At 44.4% G+C, this 19,109-nt stretch overlaps 1 protein-coding gene and 1 non-coding gene across 3 annotated transcripts in view; one reads left to right on the top strand and one right to left on the bottom strand.

The window, feature by feature from the left end:
* Positions 1–19,109, bottom strand: part of CDK13 (cyclin dependent kinase 13) — a 340,708-nt gene that overhangs the window by 63,931 nt on the left and 257,668 nt on the right. The window lies entirely within an intron of this gene.
* LOC139317766 (small nucleolar RNA U3) lies at positions 1,173–1,391 on the top strand. The gene has a single exon (XR_011600469.1). It is a non-coding gene; the product is annotated as a small nucleolar RNA U3 (small nucleolar RNA).

Here is a 19,109-nt window from a genome sequence, read left to right as displayed (position 1 = left end):
AAAGATCTTCCAAGGATTTCCTTTTTTCTTTATTTTTAAATGCATTATAGGATATCACTACCCCTCTTAAGTAAGCCTTCATTGCATCCCAGACTATTACTTGTGGTGTTCCTTGATTCTCGTTTTCTTTGAAAAAGAGCTTTACTTCTTCTTTCAGTTTTCCTATACACTCTATAGGAATGAGTCTGGAATGAGGGATCTTCGCGGTGCAGCGAGAGATCGCACCTCTCCTCGCCTCCCCCGAAGTTTCCCCTCCTTATTCCCGATCTCTCCAAGATCGGTCTCCTCCAAAAAAGGCACCAAAAGCTCAGAAATCTGACACCAGAGAGAGAGCGTTTCTCTCCTGTGCCGCCACGACCCTACGTCACCGCCGGAAGTCTCCTATAAGCATTAACTGATTATTAATTATTGAATACTAAATATTAAGTATTAAGAATTGATTGATTGAATAAGAATTTGATTATCTAAGTTGCATATTTATATATATTTATACGTATATTAATATCTATATCGCTATTTTATATTATATTTATACTTACATTTCTGCCACATTTTTACGGAGTATTTTATAGAGGTAATTAATTATTTAATTATTTAAAGATTATTTAAAGAAATCTGCTTAAAGGAAAGAGATTAAGTGAGTGAGAGATTATTGAATTGAATTTTTTACGAGAAAAAAGAAAAGAGAGAGAAAGAAATTATACAAAATTTGGATGGTGATTTGGGAGAAAGTTGATAAAATATTGGTGGCGCAACATGGAATTTTGAAAGATATGACGAGTACTACCACAACAACGTTGAAGACAGGGAAGAAGATAACATCAATCTTAGCAGGAACAGCAGCCTCCCCAGTGTCACAGAAAACCTTGGAAGGAATGTTTGCATCAGAGAAGCAACCCAGCACACCCAATATGCCAACAATGCAAGCCACATTAATAACAATTCAAGAAACCATGGCCAAAAGAGAGAAGTAAAGAACGATATCCAAAAGATTGACAAAAAAATGGATCTGATACAAGAAATTATTCAAAAAAATGACCAAAGGATAAAAGAAATAGAACAAAAAATGGAATTGACAGAAGAAAAACTGGAAGTACTGGATACAAAAATGACAGGATTAAACAAGGAACTTGAGAACACAGTGGTGCACCTGGAAATGGAAAAAGTGGCAAAAGACTATACTTTCAAGGATCATTTCTATAGTATCTAACTAGAGAAATGCACTCGAAAGTGATCAGCTGAGCAAGCCATGAGGAGGAGGCGTAGTGTTCTCTCCTGAGCGCGAAGCCAGCAGGCGGTGCTACTTCATGTAGCCGCCGCCTGCTATTGATGACTGTTCCGCCTCTTCCATTCACGGAGAGGTTGGAGGGAGAGAACGCAGTCTGAGTGGTTTGAAAATATATATATATAAAAAAATGAAAATATATAAAAAAAAGAAAAGAAAAAAAAAGGAAAAAAAAAAAAGAAAAAGCGGCATTTTACCTGCGTTTCCAAAATGTAGCGGAAGAGAGGGAGGAAGATTTGACGATGATAATGGCAGAGATGATTGCTGAGGCGCTCCAAAGAGAAAAGGACGAAATAATAAATGAACTTGATGAGGTGTACCGGGTTCATACAAATTATGCCCGACAAAATAAACTTCCCCGGGAGGTACACATAAGATTCGTAAGAAGAAAGGTGAGGGATCTCGTATACAAAATAACAAAGGACGAACCTATGTTCTATAGGAATAAAGAAATAATTACTCTGAAACAAATTCCCAAAAGGATAAGAGATCTGCGAAAGGACTATTGGTTCCTGGCCACATTGCTAAATAGGAGATATATACCCTTTAGATGGACGCCGCCGGAAGGGATGTTAGTAACGTGGCAGGGAAAGAAAATAAAGGTGGACTCGCAGAGTAAGGCAAGGGAACTATACGACCAAATGACGGGCAGCGAGGCAACAAATAGTAGTAAAGAAGAGGGAGGAAGGAATATTAAAGGAAAACAGAGGCGGGAACGTGAAAAAACCCCCCCACAAGGAGGAAAAGAAGACAAAGGAGAGACGCAGGAGGAAGGAGGAATACAAATGAGAGGCAAAAAAAAGGAACAGGAAGAAACAAAGAAGAAACAAGTCAGTAAAAAATGGAAAGAACTCTAAAAATTCTATCAGTAAATGTAAATGGACTCAACTCACCATCCAAACGACACCAAATTTTTTAAAAAAATTGTGAAACAAAAATCAGATATAGTGTGCCTCCAGGAGGTACACATAAGAAAACAAGATATAAAATATATACAATATAAGAAATTAGGTACAGCATACTCATCATTGGCAGAAGAAAAAAAAAGAGGAGTAGTGGTATATATTAAGGAAGGAATAGATAGCAATATAAGATATGTGGATACTGAAGGTAGAATAGTGATGATAGAGCTAAAACTTGATTTTAAAAATATATTGTTAGTAGTAATATATGCCCCAAATAGTAAACAATTAGAATTCTATAAAAAAGTGCACGAGAAAATTATGGATCAAAAAATGGTAAATGTATGTCTGATTGGAGACTTCAATGCTATTTTAGATGCAAGAAAAGATTATAAATGTGTCCAGCAAAATAAAAATAAGAAAAATGTATTGCCCAGAACCTTTATAGATATGGTGGAAGAGCTAAATATGATAGATAGCTGGAGATTCTATAATCCCGAAATTAGAAATTTGACATATTATTCGAATCCACATAAGTCCTGGTCTAGGTTGGATATGGCATGGGTATCCAGTATGTTAATGACGGAAATAGAAGCGGTAGAAATTCTATCAAACGATTGGGCGGATCACAACCCAATAATGATGACGTGGAAGGGGCAGCATAAAAGGAAAAACAGATGGACAATGAATATACAGTTGATGAAAGAAAAAGAATATAAGAATTATATGGAAAAGGAGTTAGAATTGTTTTACAAGGAAAATACAAAACAACACACCTCCCTACAAAACTTATGGGACACAACTAAGGCGTATGTAAGAGGCCTTACTATAGCATATAATGCAAAATGGAGAAAAGAGAGAGAAAAAGAATATAATAAAATACGAGAAGAAATTCAAAATTGGGAAAGTAAATTGCAAGGAAAACCAGGGGATGAACAAATAAGGGTAAAATGGATAGCGGCAAAACACAAGCTGAACATATTAGAACAAGGGAAATACGCTATTACTTTAAGATATATAAGGCAGAACTACTTCCAACACGCAAACAAACCAGGGAGGTGGTTGGCATACAGACTGAGGAAGGAAAGGGAAAAAAAGACAATTCAGAAGCTACAAGATGATGAGGGAAGGATCCATCAGAGCTTAGAGAAAAAAAAGGAGATAGTAATCCAATATTATCAAAAACTCTATGAGAAGGACATAGTAACAACAGAGGAAATTGAACATTATCTAAAAGGAGAGGGAGTGCAAATACTAACAGAGGAAGAAAAAGAACTATTAGATAAGGAGATTACGATAGGGGAATTAAAAGAAGCGCTGAAGAGACAGAAAAATAATAAAACTCCGGGGACCGATAGTCTACCAACGGAGTTTTACAAAACATTTGGGGAATTATTAAATGGAATGCTATTAGAAATATACAATGAAGCGCTGATGGAGGCAAAATTACCAAACACATGGAAAGAAGCGTATATCTCCCTAATACCAAAAGAGGGGGCAGATACCACATTAATAAAAAACTATAGGCCGATTTCTTTGTTGAATACCGATTACAAAATTTTCATGAGTGTAATTGCCAATAGGTTGAAAAAAATATTACACAACAAAATACATCAGGACCAAAATGGTTTCTTGCCCACAAGACAGATAAGGAATAACTTAAGGATGGTAATGGATGTTTTGGAATATTACGAGGTGCATCCAGAGAGACAGGTGGCTCTGATCTTTCTGGATGCACAAAAAGTGTTCGATCAAGTAAATTGGCAATTTATGAAACAACAAATCAAAACTATGAATTTTGGAGAGAAATTTACTAAAATGATAACATCAATATATCAGAACCAAAAAGCATGTATTTTGATAAACGGAGATCCAACAAAATTTTTTGGAATAAATAAAGGAGTAAGGCAGGGATGCCCGCTATCACCCCTACTTTTTATTTTAACCTTGGAAAACCTGCTAATTAGAATTAGGGCAAACAAAGAAATACAAGGATTAAAGATTAAGAGAGAGGAGTACAAGGTACAAGCTTTTGCCGACGACCTGGTCTTCTTCATAGAAAACCCAACAAAAACAACCCCGAAATTACTAAAAGAGATCGGAAAATTTGGAAAAGTAGCGGGTCTAAAAGTTAAGGAAAAGACAAATATGATAACAAAAAATATGACAACAAAACAAGTAGAGAAATTAGTAAAAGATTCAGGATTACAGGCAGTTAAAAAAGTGAAATATATGGGGATACATCTGACGGCTAGAACTATAACAATAAAACAAGACAATTATGAACCTTTAGTCCAGAAAATAAAAGAGGATTTAGAGAAATGGGGGAAATTAAGACTATCCTTGTTGGGGAGGATAGCAGCAATAAAATCAAATATACTGCCAAGACTCCTTTATTTATTCCAAACAATTCCAATAAAATTGGACAAGAAATTCTTCGATAATTTGGATAAAATAACCACAAAATTCGTGTGGGAAGGGAAAAAATCAAGAATAAAACTAAATATATTGCAAGACAATAAAATTAGAGGTGGATTTGGTTTCCCGGCATGGCAAAAATACTACAAGGCTGCAAGCTTACTTCGGATCAAGGAATGGATAACCTTGGATAATCAAAGGTTGTTAAACTTGGAAGGACATGACCTGATGAAGGGATGGCATGCCTTTATTTGGAACACCGGGAATAAAATATATAAACACTTCAATAACCACACTATTAGGAAATCTTTAATTAATACATGGCAAGAAATCCAACACAAACACTACATGAAAATCCCTGGCTGGCTATCGACAATAGAAGCAATAACCCATCCCAATATACTATCAAAACAAAAAATATTAAGATATAGAGAAATACTAGATAGACAGGGGAAACTGAAAACCAGAGAAGAATTAAAGGAACAAGGAATAGCAATAGACTGGTGGCCATACTCACAAATAAAGATAAGATATAGGAAGGATCAGGAGGAGGGAGGAATAGATTTAAAACAAAATCGATTGGACAAATTATTAGAATCCAAAGAAGGGAAATTAATTTCAAAAATTTATAAATATTTACTCGAATATGATCTGGCAGAAGAATTGGTTAAAGGGCAGATGATAGCCTGGGCGAGGAACATCGGGCACAGTATACAACTAGAAGAATGGGAAAGAGCGTGGGAAAATAACTATAGCATGACAAAATCGGTAGCCTACAAAGAAAATCACTATAAAATGTGGTATCGATGGTATCTGGCCCCCGCAAGGATAGCAAAAATGTACCCAAATGTAAACCCGACCTGTTGGAAGTGTAAAAAAGCACAGGGAACTTTTTATCACGCTTGGTGGCTCTGCCCAGAAATTAAGAAATATTGGAACAAGATAAAAACATGGATAGCAGAAATAACAGATTATGAAATTGAATTAGAACCCAAAATTATTTTTATTAGGGATGATTAAAAAGAACATTAGGAATGACATAAAATATTTAATACTTCACATAATAATGGCGGCTAGACTAGCGGTAGCACAACTTTGGAAAACAAATAGATTGCCACCTGATCAGGAGCTAATAAGAAAAATATACACATGCACAGAAATGGACAAATTAACCTTAGAGTTACAGGATAAGGAGGACTCAAAATATTTTATAATATGGAATAGATGGTACCAGTGGATAAATCAGAGGAGGCCAAATGGGTAGAGATGAAATTTAGAGGAAATTAATATAATTAAAAAATGCACTGTCAGATAGATAGAAAATGAAGTATGTCACTGTAGGTTTGTATATATGTATATATAATAATAGAAATTAGTTAGTAGTTGAAGTTGTTTATTGTATATGTACAGGTGAAACTCGAAAAATTAGAATATCGTGCAAAAGTTCATTTATTTCAGTAATGCAACTTAAAAGGTGAAACTAATATATGAGATAGACTCATTACATGCAAAGCGAGATAGTTCAAGCCTTGATTTGTCATAATTTTGATGATTATGGCTTACAGCTCATGAAAACCCCAAATTCACAATCTCAGAAAATTAGAATATTGTGAAAAGGTTCAATATTCTAGGCTCAAAGTGTCCCACTCTAATCAGCTAATTAAGCCATAACACCTGCAAAGGGTTCCTGAGCCTTTAAATGGTCTCTCAGTCTGGTTCAGTAGGAATCACAATCATGGGAAAGACTGCTGACCTGACAGTTGTGCAGAAAACCATCAGTGACACCCTCCATAAGGAGGGAGAGCCTCAAAAGGTAATTGCAAAGAAGTTGGATGTTCCCAAAGTGCTGTATCAAAGCACATTAATAGAAAGTTATGTGGAAGGGAAAAGTGTGGAAGAAAAAGGTGCACAAGCAGCAGGGATGACCGCAGCCTGAAGAGGATTGTCAGGAAAAGGCCATTCAAAAGTGTTGGGGACTTTCACAAGGAGTGGACTGAGGCTGGAGTCAGTGCATCAAGAGCCATCACACACAGACGGATCTGGACATCGGCTTCAGATATCATATTCCTCTTGTTAAGCCACTCCTGAACAACAAACAATGTCAGAAGCGTCTTACCTGGGCTAAAGAAAAAAAGAACTGGTCTGTTGCTCAGTGGTCCAAAGTCCTCTTTTCTGATGAGAGCAACTTTTGCATCTCATTTGGAAACCAAGGACCCAGAGTCTGGAGGAAGAATGGAGAGGCACACACTGCAAGATGCTTGAAGTCCAGTGTGAAGTTTCCACAGTCTGTGTTGATTTGGGGAGCCATGTCATCTGCTGGTGTTGGTCCACTGTGCTTCATTAAGTCCAGGGTCAACACAGCCATCTACCAGGAGATTTTGGAGCACTTCATGCTTCCTTCCGCAGACGAGCTTTATGGGGATGCTGACTTCATTTTCCAGCAGGACTTGGCACCTGCCCACACTGCCAAAAGTACCAAAACCTGGTTCAATGACCATGGGATTACTGTGCTTGATTGGCCAGCAAACTCACTTGACCTGAACCCCATAGAGAATCTATGGGGCATTGCCAAGAGAAAGATGAGAGACATGAGACCGAACAATGCAGAAGAGCTGAAGGCCGCTATTGAAGCATCCTGGTCTTCCATAACACCTCAGCAGTGCCACAGGCTGATAGCATCCATGCCATGCCGCATTGAGGCAGTAATTGATGCAAAAGGGGCCCAAACCAAGTACTGAGTACATATGCATACTTATACTTTTCAGAGGTCTGATATTGTTCTATGTACAATCCTTCTTTTATTGATTTCATGTAATATTCTAATTTTCTGAGATTGTGAATTTGGGGTTTTCATGAGCTGTAAGCCATAATCATCAAAATTATGACAAATCAAGGCTTGAACTATCTCGCTTTGCATGTAATGAGTCTATCTCATATATTAGCTTCACCTTTTAAGTTGCATTACTGAAATAAATGAACTTTTGCACAATATTCTAATTTTTCGAGTTTCACCTGTATATACAATAGGGGTGTACTCACTTTTGTTGCCAGCAGTTTAGACATTAATGGCTGTATGTTGCGTTATTTTGAGGGGACAGCACATTTATTATTTATTTATTTATTTATTTATTTATTTATTTATTATTTATTTATTTGAATTTCTATACCGCCTTTCTCCTTTCGGACTCAGGGCGGTGAACAGCCAGATAAAAAACATCTATACAAACATCACAGTTAAAAAATAAAATTAAAATAATTTATAAATTTGGCCCATAATTTAAAACTTGTCAATTAAAATAAATATTAAAATTTTAAAACTAACCCTAAAATCAGGACAGACCGGCTAACTGAAAAAAATAAGTTTTTAGGGCCCGACGAAAAATCCGGAGGTCGGAGATCACTCGTATCTCTGGGGGTAGATTGTTCCATAGGGTAGGTGCCACCACAGAGAAGGCTCTCCTCCTGGGGGTCGTCAGCCGGCATTGTCTGGCTGACGGCACCCTGAGGAGGCCCTCTCTGTGGGAGCGAACTGGCCGGTGAGAGGCTATTGGTGGCAGAAGGCGGTCCCGTAAGTACCCTGGCCCTAAGCCATGGAGCGCTTTAAAGGTGATCACCAACACCTTGAAGCGCACCCGGAAGTCCACCGGAAGCCAATGCAGCTCACGCAGGAGAGGAGTCACATGGGAGCGCCCCGTCGCTCCCATAATCCCCCGCGCAGCCACATTCTGCACCAGTTGGAGCCTCCGGGTGTACCCCAAGGGGAGCCCCATGTAGAGAGTGTTACAATAGTCCAGACGAGAAGTGACGAGTGCTTGAGTGACCGTGCGTAGGGAGTCCCGGTCCAGAAAGGGGCGCAACTGGCGTATCAGGCGAACCTGACAAAAAGCCCCCCTGGCCACAGCTGTCATATGCCCCTCTAAAGACAGCCGCGCATCCAGGAGGACACCTGAGTTGCGGGCCCTCTCCGTGGGGGCCAATGATTCGCCCCCAATAACCAGCGATGGCGTCAGCTGGCTATACCGGGACGCCGGCAGCCACAGCCACTCGGTCTTGGAAGGGTTGAGTCGAAGCCTGTTTCTCCCCATCCAGACCCGCACGGCCTCCAGGCACTGGGACATCACTTCCAAGGCATCTGTACAGAAATGTACAGCTGAGTATCATCAGCGTACTGATGGAACTCCACCCCAAAACCACGGATGATCTCACCCAGCGGCTTCACATAAATGTTGAACAGGAGGGGCGAGAGGACCGACCCTTGCGGCACCCCACAAACAAGGCGCCTTGGGATCGACCGCTGCCCCCCTGTCAACACAGATTGCGACCGGTCGGAGAGATAGGAGGAGAACCACCGCAGAACGGTGCCCCCCACTCCCAGTCCCTCCAGCCGGCGCAACATGATACCATGGTCGATGGTATCAAAAGCCGCTGAGAGGTCTAATAGGACCAGGATAGAGGAATAACCCCTATCCCGGGCCCTCCAGAGATCATCCACCAACGCGACCAATGCCGTTTCCGTGCTGTACCCAGGTCTGAAGCCGGACTGGAGCGGATCCAGATAGACAGCTTCATCCAGGTACTGGGGAAGCTGTCGCGCCACCACACTCTCAACAACCTTTGCAATAAAGTGAAGGTTGGAGACTGGACGATAGTTAGCCAAAACAGCCGGATCCAGGGATGGCTTCTTGAGGAGAGGCCTCACCACTGCTTCTTTCAAGGCGTCCGGCAGGACACCCTCGCTCAAAGAAGCGTTAATAATCCCCTGGAGCCAGCCTCGTGTAACCTCCCGGGAAGCCAGCACCAACCAGGAGGGACACGGGTCCAATAAACATGTGGTTGCGTTCAGTTGTCCCAAGATCCTGTCCACGTCCTCGGGAGCCACAGGATCGAACTCCTCCCAGATAACACTCTCAAGGCCTGCCTCAGTCATCTCATCTGAACTAACCCAGTCAGCGGCCAAGTCTTCCCGAATCTGAGTTATTTTATCATCCAGATACTGTACAAAATCCTCAGCTCGGCCCTGCAAGGGGTCCTCCCGCGCTCCCAGATGGAGGAGGGAGCGGGTCACCCTAAACAGGGTGGCTGGGCGGTTATCTGATGACGCGATAAGAGCGGCAAAATAGCTAGATTTCGCCGCTTTTATCGCCACTAGGTAGGTCTTAATATGAGACCTTACCAGTGTCAAGTCAGACTCGGAACGACTGGCCCTCCAACCGCTCTCTAGGCATCTTTTCCGGCGCTTCATCTCCGTCACCTCCTCGGAAAACCAAGGAGCTAAGTGAGTTCGGTGCCGGGTCAGAGGCCGCAAAGGCACGACCCGGTCCAAAGCCCCGGCAGCCGCCCTATCCCAGGCGGCCACCAGGTCATCAGCCGAGTCATGAGCTAGAGTCTCAGGAAATGGCCCAAGCTCCATCTGGAACCTATCAGGGTCCATCAGGCGCCTGGGGCGGAACCACCTGGTCGGTTCCGCCTCCCTGCGACGGGGTACGGCAGTCAGAAAGTCAAGTCGAAGGAGCGAGTGGTCAGACCATGACAAGGGTTCAATATCTACATCCCCTATATCAAGGCCACTCAACCACTGACCAGCGATAGAAACTAAGTCCAGAGTGTGTCCCCCCATATGAGTAGGGCCGTGAATTACTTGGGTCAGGTCCATGGCCATCATGGAAGCCATGAACTCCCGAGCTACCTCAGATGTTTCACCGATGGATGGCAGGTTGAAATCCCCCATGACCACAAGTCTGGGGGTATCAGCCGCCACCTCGGCTATAACATTGAGGAGCTCGGGCAGGGTCGTTGCCACGTGGCAGGGAGCCAGGTACGTGATCAACAGACCCATCTGCGCCCCACGACCCCACTTCACAAAAAGGGACTCACATCCGGCTATCTGAGGTACAGTGGTCTCCCTCGGATCAAGACCTTCTTTTAGAATGACCGCCACCCCCCCCGCCCCTGCCCTGAGCTCTCGGCTGATGAAATGCACGGAAGCCTGACGGGCACATCTCCACGAGGGGAACTCCCCCCTCATGGCCCAACCAGGTCTCCGTGATACCTGCCAGGTCCGCTCCCCCCTCCTGAATAAGATCACAAATGAGGGGGGCTTTATTTACCACGGACCTGGCATTACATAACATCAGCCGGAGACTCGGGCACTGAGACTCTAAGCAGCCTGGGGAACGGGAAGAGTTAAGGGGACCGGGGCACGCAATCACTCGGAGATAGCGAGCACGTGCCCCCACCACATGATATGGCCCCCTGCTCCCGCCATACCTGCCCCTCCCACTCAGCGTGTTAATAGAGAAGCCCTCACTAGAGGGCATTCTAACAGTCCCCTTTCCCCCAGAGTCCGCACCCCCTACGGCACCATTAATAGCAACTGGACTGGTCTGCAACCCCCATGGGTTTTCCCCCAAACCCACATAACCTCCCCCACCCTCAGAACCCCTTAAAAGTCTATTTAAAAAAGTCTTTAAAAAACCCCTCAATCCCCTTTTTGTGACATGCCACCTCTCGGGGTCCCAAGATCCGTCATTAAGGTGGGCCCTCGATAACATAGAGGGCCAGGCCTGCGAGAGGGGGGAATCTCGCAGCGCAAGAAGCTTTGCCCTAGAATACATTTTAACACTAGAGTGATAATACAAGTTTGGCCTAGACATGGCCTAGGGGTTTATAATGATGGTTTCAAATGTCCAGGAAGCAAGACTAAGTTAATCGGAAGAGTCACCATTACCCTCTCACGGTAATGGGTAGGAGTCCTCACGTTCAGTCCAGCTGAGGGAAACTATCCAACCACCCTCTCATGGTGGTTGGCCATCCTAATCAAGGCAAGATGGAAAAAGTCAGAAAAAGTCCGAAAACCACCCTCTCACGGTGGTTTGGGCTTCCTGGCCCTGGAAAGATGAGTCCCATCCGTGGCGAACGAAGTCTGGAGCTGGCTCCATCCATCCTCCTGTAACTGCCTTGTCCTCCATACAGCCAGGAGACAGGACGAAAGACAGAGCCAGGTCCCAAGCTCTGGGTAAGAAAGTCCACATTGGCCGATAGGCCGATAACAGGGCCAGAAAAAGGGAGGGGGGGGAGGCCATCCATAGCGACCCAATACTTGAGCCATCCACCAGCCTCTCCAACCCCAGGTCTTTCCACACAAACCCTTAACATCAGCCATGTATCCTTCAACCCCTGAGCACAATGGGGTTCAACTCCCCCATTTCAATGTCAAGGCTTGATGTTCCTCTCCTCTCCTCCAATGCCAACAACTCTCCAGCTCTCCAGCACCACCGCCCTCGACCTGGTTGCCACGCAGCAGCCGCCATCACCACAGCGTCGTCCTCGGCGCCGGCCACACCCAAGCTCCCAGCGTTCCCCAGTGCCCCCGGAACATCCAGAAGAAACCCCCAGGGGCGTCCAGGGTCAGGGGGGAGCTCGCTGGGCATCACTGCTGCCGCCGCCGCCGCCAACGCTCTGGCCGCCGCCGCCTCGGCCAAGCAGGGAGAAAAAACGACGGAGCCGATGCAGCCGGGCTGTCGGCGTTCAGCCTCAGCGTTCTTCCACCCGCGCCGTCTTCCGCTCGCTTCTCCCCAGCCTGATGAGGGCTTTTTCGCCCTCCGGAACCTCGTGGAACCTCGTTTTTTTTTTTTAAAAAAAAAAAACCTTGGCTACGTAGGGAAAACCTGGCTAGAAGAAAAACACACATAGACCCTACGAAGAAGTAAGAAAATTAATACTATGCCTTTACAGGGAGGAGATGGGTGTGGCCTACTGATGAAAGCTGACGAGCTAGAAATGGATCTATTTAGGTCTCCCACCTAGCAGTGAGAGCTTGCTAGGTGTTAGAAAAGAAAAAAGCCCAGAACCGAGTAGATGAGATTCTACTGAGCTGGAGCTACAAAAAAAAAAAAAAAAAAAAACCTTGGCTACGTAGGGAAAACCTGGCTAGAAGAAAAACACACATAGACCCTACGAAGAAGTAAGAAAATTGATATATATATATATATATATATATATGTGTGTGTGTGTGTGTAAATGTATATCACAGAAGTGAGTAGATATATTATTGGGCCAATGCTGAGTTCGGCTGGGCTGAGGCTGTCTGGCCCAAAGTTACCCAGACAGCTTTCTTGCATTGTTAACAAGTTGATGCTAAATGGGTTTATTATACAGCAAATTTTCTTCAATAGATTAAATCTTTGGCGTCAATAAATAACCTTTATTATGGTCAAAGACCAGTGTAACGAGGGTGGCGCACAAAAGAATTTAAAAACAAATTACAAAATACAAAAATATGCAGATGATGCAGCAATCCTCTTAAGAACACCTACTGGCCTTAAAAGAGCACTGAGAGCACTGATACAGTATTGCAAGGAAGACCAGCTAGAGATCAGTATCAGAAAAACAAAATAATGGCATTTGCCAAAAGGCCCAAAAATTATTATTGGAGGATAGATGGCCACAACATTGAGCAGGTCTTCTGTTTCAAGTATCTGGGAGTAGTCCTACATTCCTACAACAGTAGGCATCCCCATGGCGACTACATTGAAATGCTCAGAGAAGCTCATCTGCCTTCTTTAAATTCCTCAAAAAAAGAGGTGGTCACTACATTTCTGCAGTACTCAAAATTATTTGAAGCCAAAGCCAATAGCACAGCTTCTTTATGGGACCCAGTTGGGTGCCTTCTCCAACTTTGCACCATTAGAACTTGCTCAGTCCAAATTCCTAATAACAGCCCTTCAAGCCCCAAAAGACAGCACCTTGAGGCTAGAGACAGGCCTCATGAAATTAGAGGCCAGAGTGTGGGTGACCATGCTCAACTACTGGCTTAGAGTATTCTTCTTCCTTCTTGGCCTCACCCCACTATCTATGAGGGATGATTTTCAGTCCACATGGAAAAAATAGTGACAACTAAAATCTCACCCTTGGGCTTATCTCCAGGTCTTCTACTTAGCATGGGATATGATCACTCCAAAGCTCTCACTAAATAGCATAGAGCAGACACCAATTGGACCTAACCAGGTCCCCAACTTTTATCGCCAGTGAATCCAACAGGTACTCTGTCTTCCCTCTGGCATACTTAACAAATCTTGAAGTATCTGGCTTAATTGGATGGGAAGTGGACAAAGCAGAATTCTATTTAAGATTTCAAAATGTGGAAGAAGAAAAAGGGGGAAATTTAGCAGATATTATGAATGGGATGCTATCTGAGGCTTTAGAAGTCACTAAAGAGAAGATGATGGAAGGGGTTGACGAGATTTATCGAGTCTACACCAGATATGCAATGCGTAACAAACTGCCAAGAGAAGTACATATAAGATTTACTAAGAAATCGATTAAAGCACAAATTCTCCAGGCAGCCCGAGAAAAGACTCTGAAATATAAGGGGAAAGAAGTGATAGTTCTGAAACAAATTCCAAGAAAAGTGAGAGAGTTGAGAAGACGATATCAATTTCTGACTAAAATTCTGATGCAAAAAGGAATTAACTATAGATGGTTAATTCCAGAAGGATTAGGTTTAACATGGCAACTTCAAAGATATAGATTGAACACAATTGATAAAGCGAGAGTGTGGGAATAGTAGTATAGAAATATACCTACATATCAGAATTATCCGTAGGCCTTGCCACAGCGCGTGCAGGGAGATGGGATGTCGACGTCATCTGGAAAGCCCCAACTGCTCAGGCCAGGAAATGCCTACATGATTACTCTCGTACCAGCCTGTGAAAGGCTTATGTAATTATTATCACATGAGTGTACATAACCCGATCGTGTATCCACCCCCAATCCTGCCTTGCTATGATGCTGTATAATGAGCTTTTTTTTTTTTTAATTTGATTTATATGCCACCCTTCTCTGGAGACTCAGGGCGGCTTACAATGCGTTAAGCAATAGCCTTCATACTCTTGTATATTTATACAAAGTCAGCTTATTGCCCCCACAACTGGGTCCTCATTTAACCTACCTTAGAAAGGATGGAAGGCTGAGTCAACCTTGAGCCTGGTAAGATTCGAACCTGCAGAAATTGCAGGCAGCTGTGTTAATAACAGGGTGCATTAAACCTCTGTACTACCAAGGCTCTTGAGGAATTTCTAATAAAAGAGGGTCACGGAGTCAGCTCTGGGCTCTCATCCCGAGATACCTGCTTGCGTGTCTCATTTCTCTCATGGGAGACCACCACAACTGGTGACCCCGACGTGATCTCGTGAAACGGATATGTCTCGATGTGATTCCGCAAGGGAATACGTCCCTGCCGACCCTCTACTTATCGCCTGGAATAGGCACGGTGCACCCGACGACGACGCTGGCGACGGACTCTTCTTTTCGTAAGTATGGGGGGTGGAATGTCTGCAGCTCAGAAAGCTCATGTAGAAGAGTTGAGACAATTGGGCAGGAAAAAATACCTCTCTCCTCAAGAACAAAATTTTACCAAATCTCTTTCTAAAAGTGAGGCTGTTAAATTACTTGCTTATGTGTGGGCTCAATGTCCGTCCTATCCAGAGGGCGGATCTCTAAAAACAGAGACGTGGAAGAAGATTGGCGAAGTCTTCCATCAACCTCCTCGGGCGCCGCCTGACATTTTGTGCCTTTGGAAGAAAGCCTATACCTTGATTCAAAACCACGCTGATTCGCCTCACCAGCTTTTATTAGATCCGCCGCCATACCGGACTCCTTCGGTCATGGTGACTACCCTGCTGCCCTCGGTTGTGAGCCCCCTTTCACCCACGGCCCCCGAAGCCCCGGTTCCCCTTGCCACTGCCCCCGCTCCTGTTTCTCAACCTGGTCTTATTCGCGGGGCATACCAAAAAGCCTTAAAATCTGGCACTTTAGATGCTGCCGATCTAGCCGACACCGAGTTGTTCCCGGTCATTTTTCAACAAGGACCCACCAGGGGCATTCTTGTTGACTGGGAACCCTTGCCTCTGCAGATGATTAAAGAACTAAAAAAGGCAACTACGGATTATGGCATAGCCAGCCCCTATACCAGGGGTTTGTTGAATGTCATTGCTGGTAACTATCAAATGTTGCCTCAAGATTGGAAAGACTTGCTTAGAATGCTATTGACCGGCACACAATATGTTGTTTTTGAATCAGAATTCAAAAGGGAAATCCAAACAAGAGTTCTTCGCCCAGGTTTTCAATGGACCGTTGACCAACTCTTTGGGGAAGGTGCTTTCGCTAACATTAACGCTCAGGCTCACAATCTAACCCCCCCCCCCGCGTTTCCTGTCATTAGCTCTGCTGTTCTTTCTGCCTTAACTCGTGTTGATGATCGAGGCACCCGAACCCAATCCTTTTCTGCTATTCGCCAGGGGGCGACAGAGTCATACGCCAACTTCGTTAACCGCTTGCAACTCACAGTAACCCGCCAAATTTCCAACCAAGAAGCGTCAAAAGAAATTTTGATGAAACTTGCTTTTGAACATGCGAATGCGGATTGTCAATCTGTTCTCAAGCCATTAGTCTCTAACCCGGCCTCCACTCTGGCAGATTTTCTTAAAGCTTGCCGTGTTATCGGCACCCAAACCTACCAGATGGATGCATTGGCCACAGCCCTAAAAAAGGGGAACCAACCTCAAGGCACTTGTTTCAATTGCGGAAAACCTGGCCATTTCAAAAAACAGTGCCGAGCCCCGGGTGGCGGCGCTGCCCACCCCCTACCTAACTCCAGTGCCAAACCAAAGACGGTATGCCCTAAATGTAAAAAGGGCTACCATTGGGCCAATCAATGTCGAGCTTTCCCTCAGAATCAGGGAAACTAATAACGGGGCTTGCAGCTAGCCCCCCTCCAAAGGCTGCACCCTCTCTCTCCTGTGGCGACATTTCCTTCTCTCCTGTCACTTCCTCTCCGCCGTCCGCCCCGCCCTGCTGCCAAGGCACGGATCTGAAACTTCTTGCTGACACTTCTGTTGACTTTCCTAATCTCCTTGTTGTCGCAGACGCCCAGTTGCCCGGCCCGCTCCCACCGGATGTTACTGCAACCGTTCTCCCAGTGGCGGCAGCCCGCCAATGAGGCATCTTTGTCCTTCCTTCCGTGATTGATTCTCCACCCCAAAATTGTGTTCAGATTCAATTTTATACCAATGTCCCCGTATTGGCAAAAAAAGGGGATATCGTTGCTCGGTTGGTACTGTTACCTAAGGATGTGTCAGCTTCCTCTGTGGAGCCCCTGCCCACCGAGCTCTTAGCCCTTACAAAGCCAATCACTCCCCAGAAACCGATTATGCCGTTTTTAATTAACGGCATTCTCTTTTCTGGCCTTCTAGATTCTGGCGCTGACGTTTCAGTCATAAGAACAGTGGAATGGCCCTCTCAATGGCCCCTTGAACCATCTCCAGCAGTGCGGGGAGTGGGCGGCGAACAACAGGCAAGTTCTAGTAAAAATTGGCTCACAGTACAACGTGTTACAAAAGGGATTACGGCACATATCAAGCCAGTTATCCTGCCCCTTCACGTTAACTTATGGGGCAGAGATCTTATTTCACAATTTGATGCAAAACTTATTTTAGAGGACTAGCAATGCCTCCAACTCCTCTGAAACTTACTCTGCTCTGTACAATACTCCCGTATTTGTGGTCAAAAAGAAATCAGGGAAATGGAGATTAATTCAGGATCTCCGTACTGTCAATGCCATCGTTAAGCCAATGGGCCCACTTCAATGCGGGATGCCCAACCCAAATCTGATTCCTAAAGATTATGATTTGGTGGTCATTGATCTCAAGGACACCTTTTTTACTATCCCGTTGCATAATAATGATAAGGAACTTTTTGCTTTTTCGATCCCTCAAACTAATATGTCTCGCCCTACCCCGCGCTATCAATGGACTGTCTTGCCTCAAGGCATGCTTAACAGTCCCACAATGTGTCAATTTTATGTCGATGCAGTTCTTTCTCCTTTTCGTACTTCTCACCCTCATTTGCTGCTTTATCACTACATGGATGATATCCTTATGGCCGCCCCGGGTCCTCCCGGCACGGTCCGACCTTTTCTCCCTGAACTGATTCAGCACCTGTCCTCTCATGGGTTTCAGGTGGCTCCAGAAAAAATTCAGACCCACCCACCTTTTTCATATCTGGGTCATAAGGTCTTAACCTCCTCCTCTTCACCCACCCTGCCTCATATTGTTCTTCCGAATCCTCTTACTCTTGTGGCCCTCCAGCAGATATTGGGCACGATAAATTTTGTCCGCCCGTTTCTTGCACTCACCACGGCCCAACTTTCCCCTCTTTTCCTGGCCCTCAAAGGCCATTCATCTCCCTCATCAGTCATTGTTTTGACTGATCCTCAAAAGCATGTGCTAACTCTCATTGACTCCGCGATGGCCACTCGTTGGGTGGATCGAGCCATCCCTAATGAACCTGTGTCCCTTGTACTTTTTAACACCCCCTCCATCTCAACCGCTGCCCTCATTCAATATAAAAAGGGCACTGTTGCCGTCCTGGAATGGATTCATCTTCCTAATACTCCACGCAAATCTATTAACCCCTTGCATTATATGTTCGCCTTGCTCATCACCAAAGGCCGGTTTCGAGCAAAGTGTCTCATTGGTTTTGATGTTACTTCCTTGTTCGTCCCTATGTCTCTCACCACTTGGGAACCCCTGTATGCTACCTCTGATCCCCTGCAACTTTCTTTGGCTGAATGGGCGGGCAGTGTCTCCTGTCATGTCCCGTCTGACCCTCGCTTTCAACTCCTCCACAATGTTCCGATGTTTTTCCATTCCACTCTTTCTTCATCCCAAATCTCTAACGCTGTCACTGTGTATGTAGATGGCAGCAAATCTTATGGAGCGTGTGTGTGGAAAGAGGGGGCCCAGTGGCAGACCAAAATTACCCCTCTTCAAACTTCCGCTCAGCGAGCCGAATTAGCCACTACCATCTTGGCTTTTCAGACTTTCCCCACCTCTCCCTTCAATCTTATCCTTGACAGCCTTTATGTTTACAAGGTTCTCACATCCTTGTCGGACTCCTATATCTCCCCATCTCTTGATGATAATCTTTTAAGTTTATTTATAACCCTACAATCCCTTCTTCACGCTAGGACTGAACCCTTTTTCCCAGCCCATATCAGAAGCCACCAACCATTTCCTGGTATTATTCAAGAGGGGAACTTTTGGGCTGATGCTGCAGCAGCCGCTGCCCTTACTGCCCCTCCTGATCTCTCTATTCTCTCCTTGTCCCCTATTACTCCGTGGGCTAGCCACTCTTACTTTCACCAAAATCGTAAGGCCTTAATGAAACAATTCTCTCTCTCTGCAACGGAGGCCTCTGCTATTATTCAACAATGCCCCACTTGCAGCTTACAAGCGCACTCTGTCCCCCTGGAGGTCAACCCCCGGGGCACGGAGAGTTGTCAATTATGGCAAATGGATGTCACGTTGTATCCACCATTTGCCCCCTGGAAGTGTGTTCATGTTTCTATTGATACATACTCAGGGTTTATTATGGCCTCCGCGCAGAGGGGTGAAGCCACCAAACATGTTATTAATCATTGTATTCGGACTTTTAGTATTCTGGGC

This window comes from Pituophis catenifer, unplaced genomic scaffold (genome assembly GCF_029215685.1).
Source record: "Pituophis catenifer annectens isolate HBS135680 unplaced genomic scaffold, rPitCat1.0.hap2 SCAF_5, whole genome shotgun sequence".
Taxonomy (NCBI): Eukaryota; Metazoa; Chordata; class Lepidosauria; order Squamata; family Colubridae; genus Pituophis; species Pituophis catenifer.
Note: the sequence above shows the minus strand (reverse complement) of the source record. Positions and strands in the feature narration are given on the sequence as shown.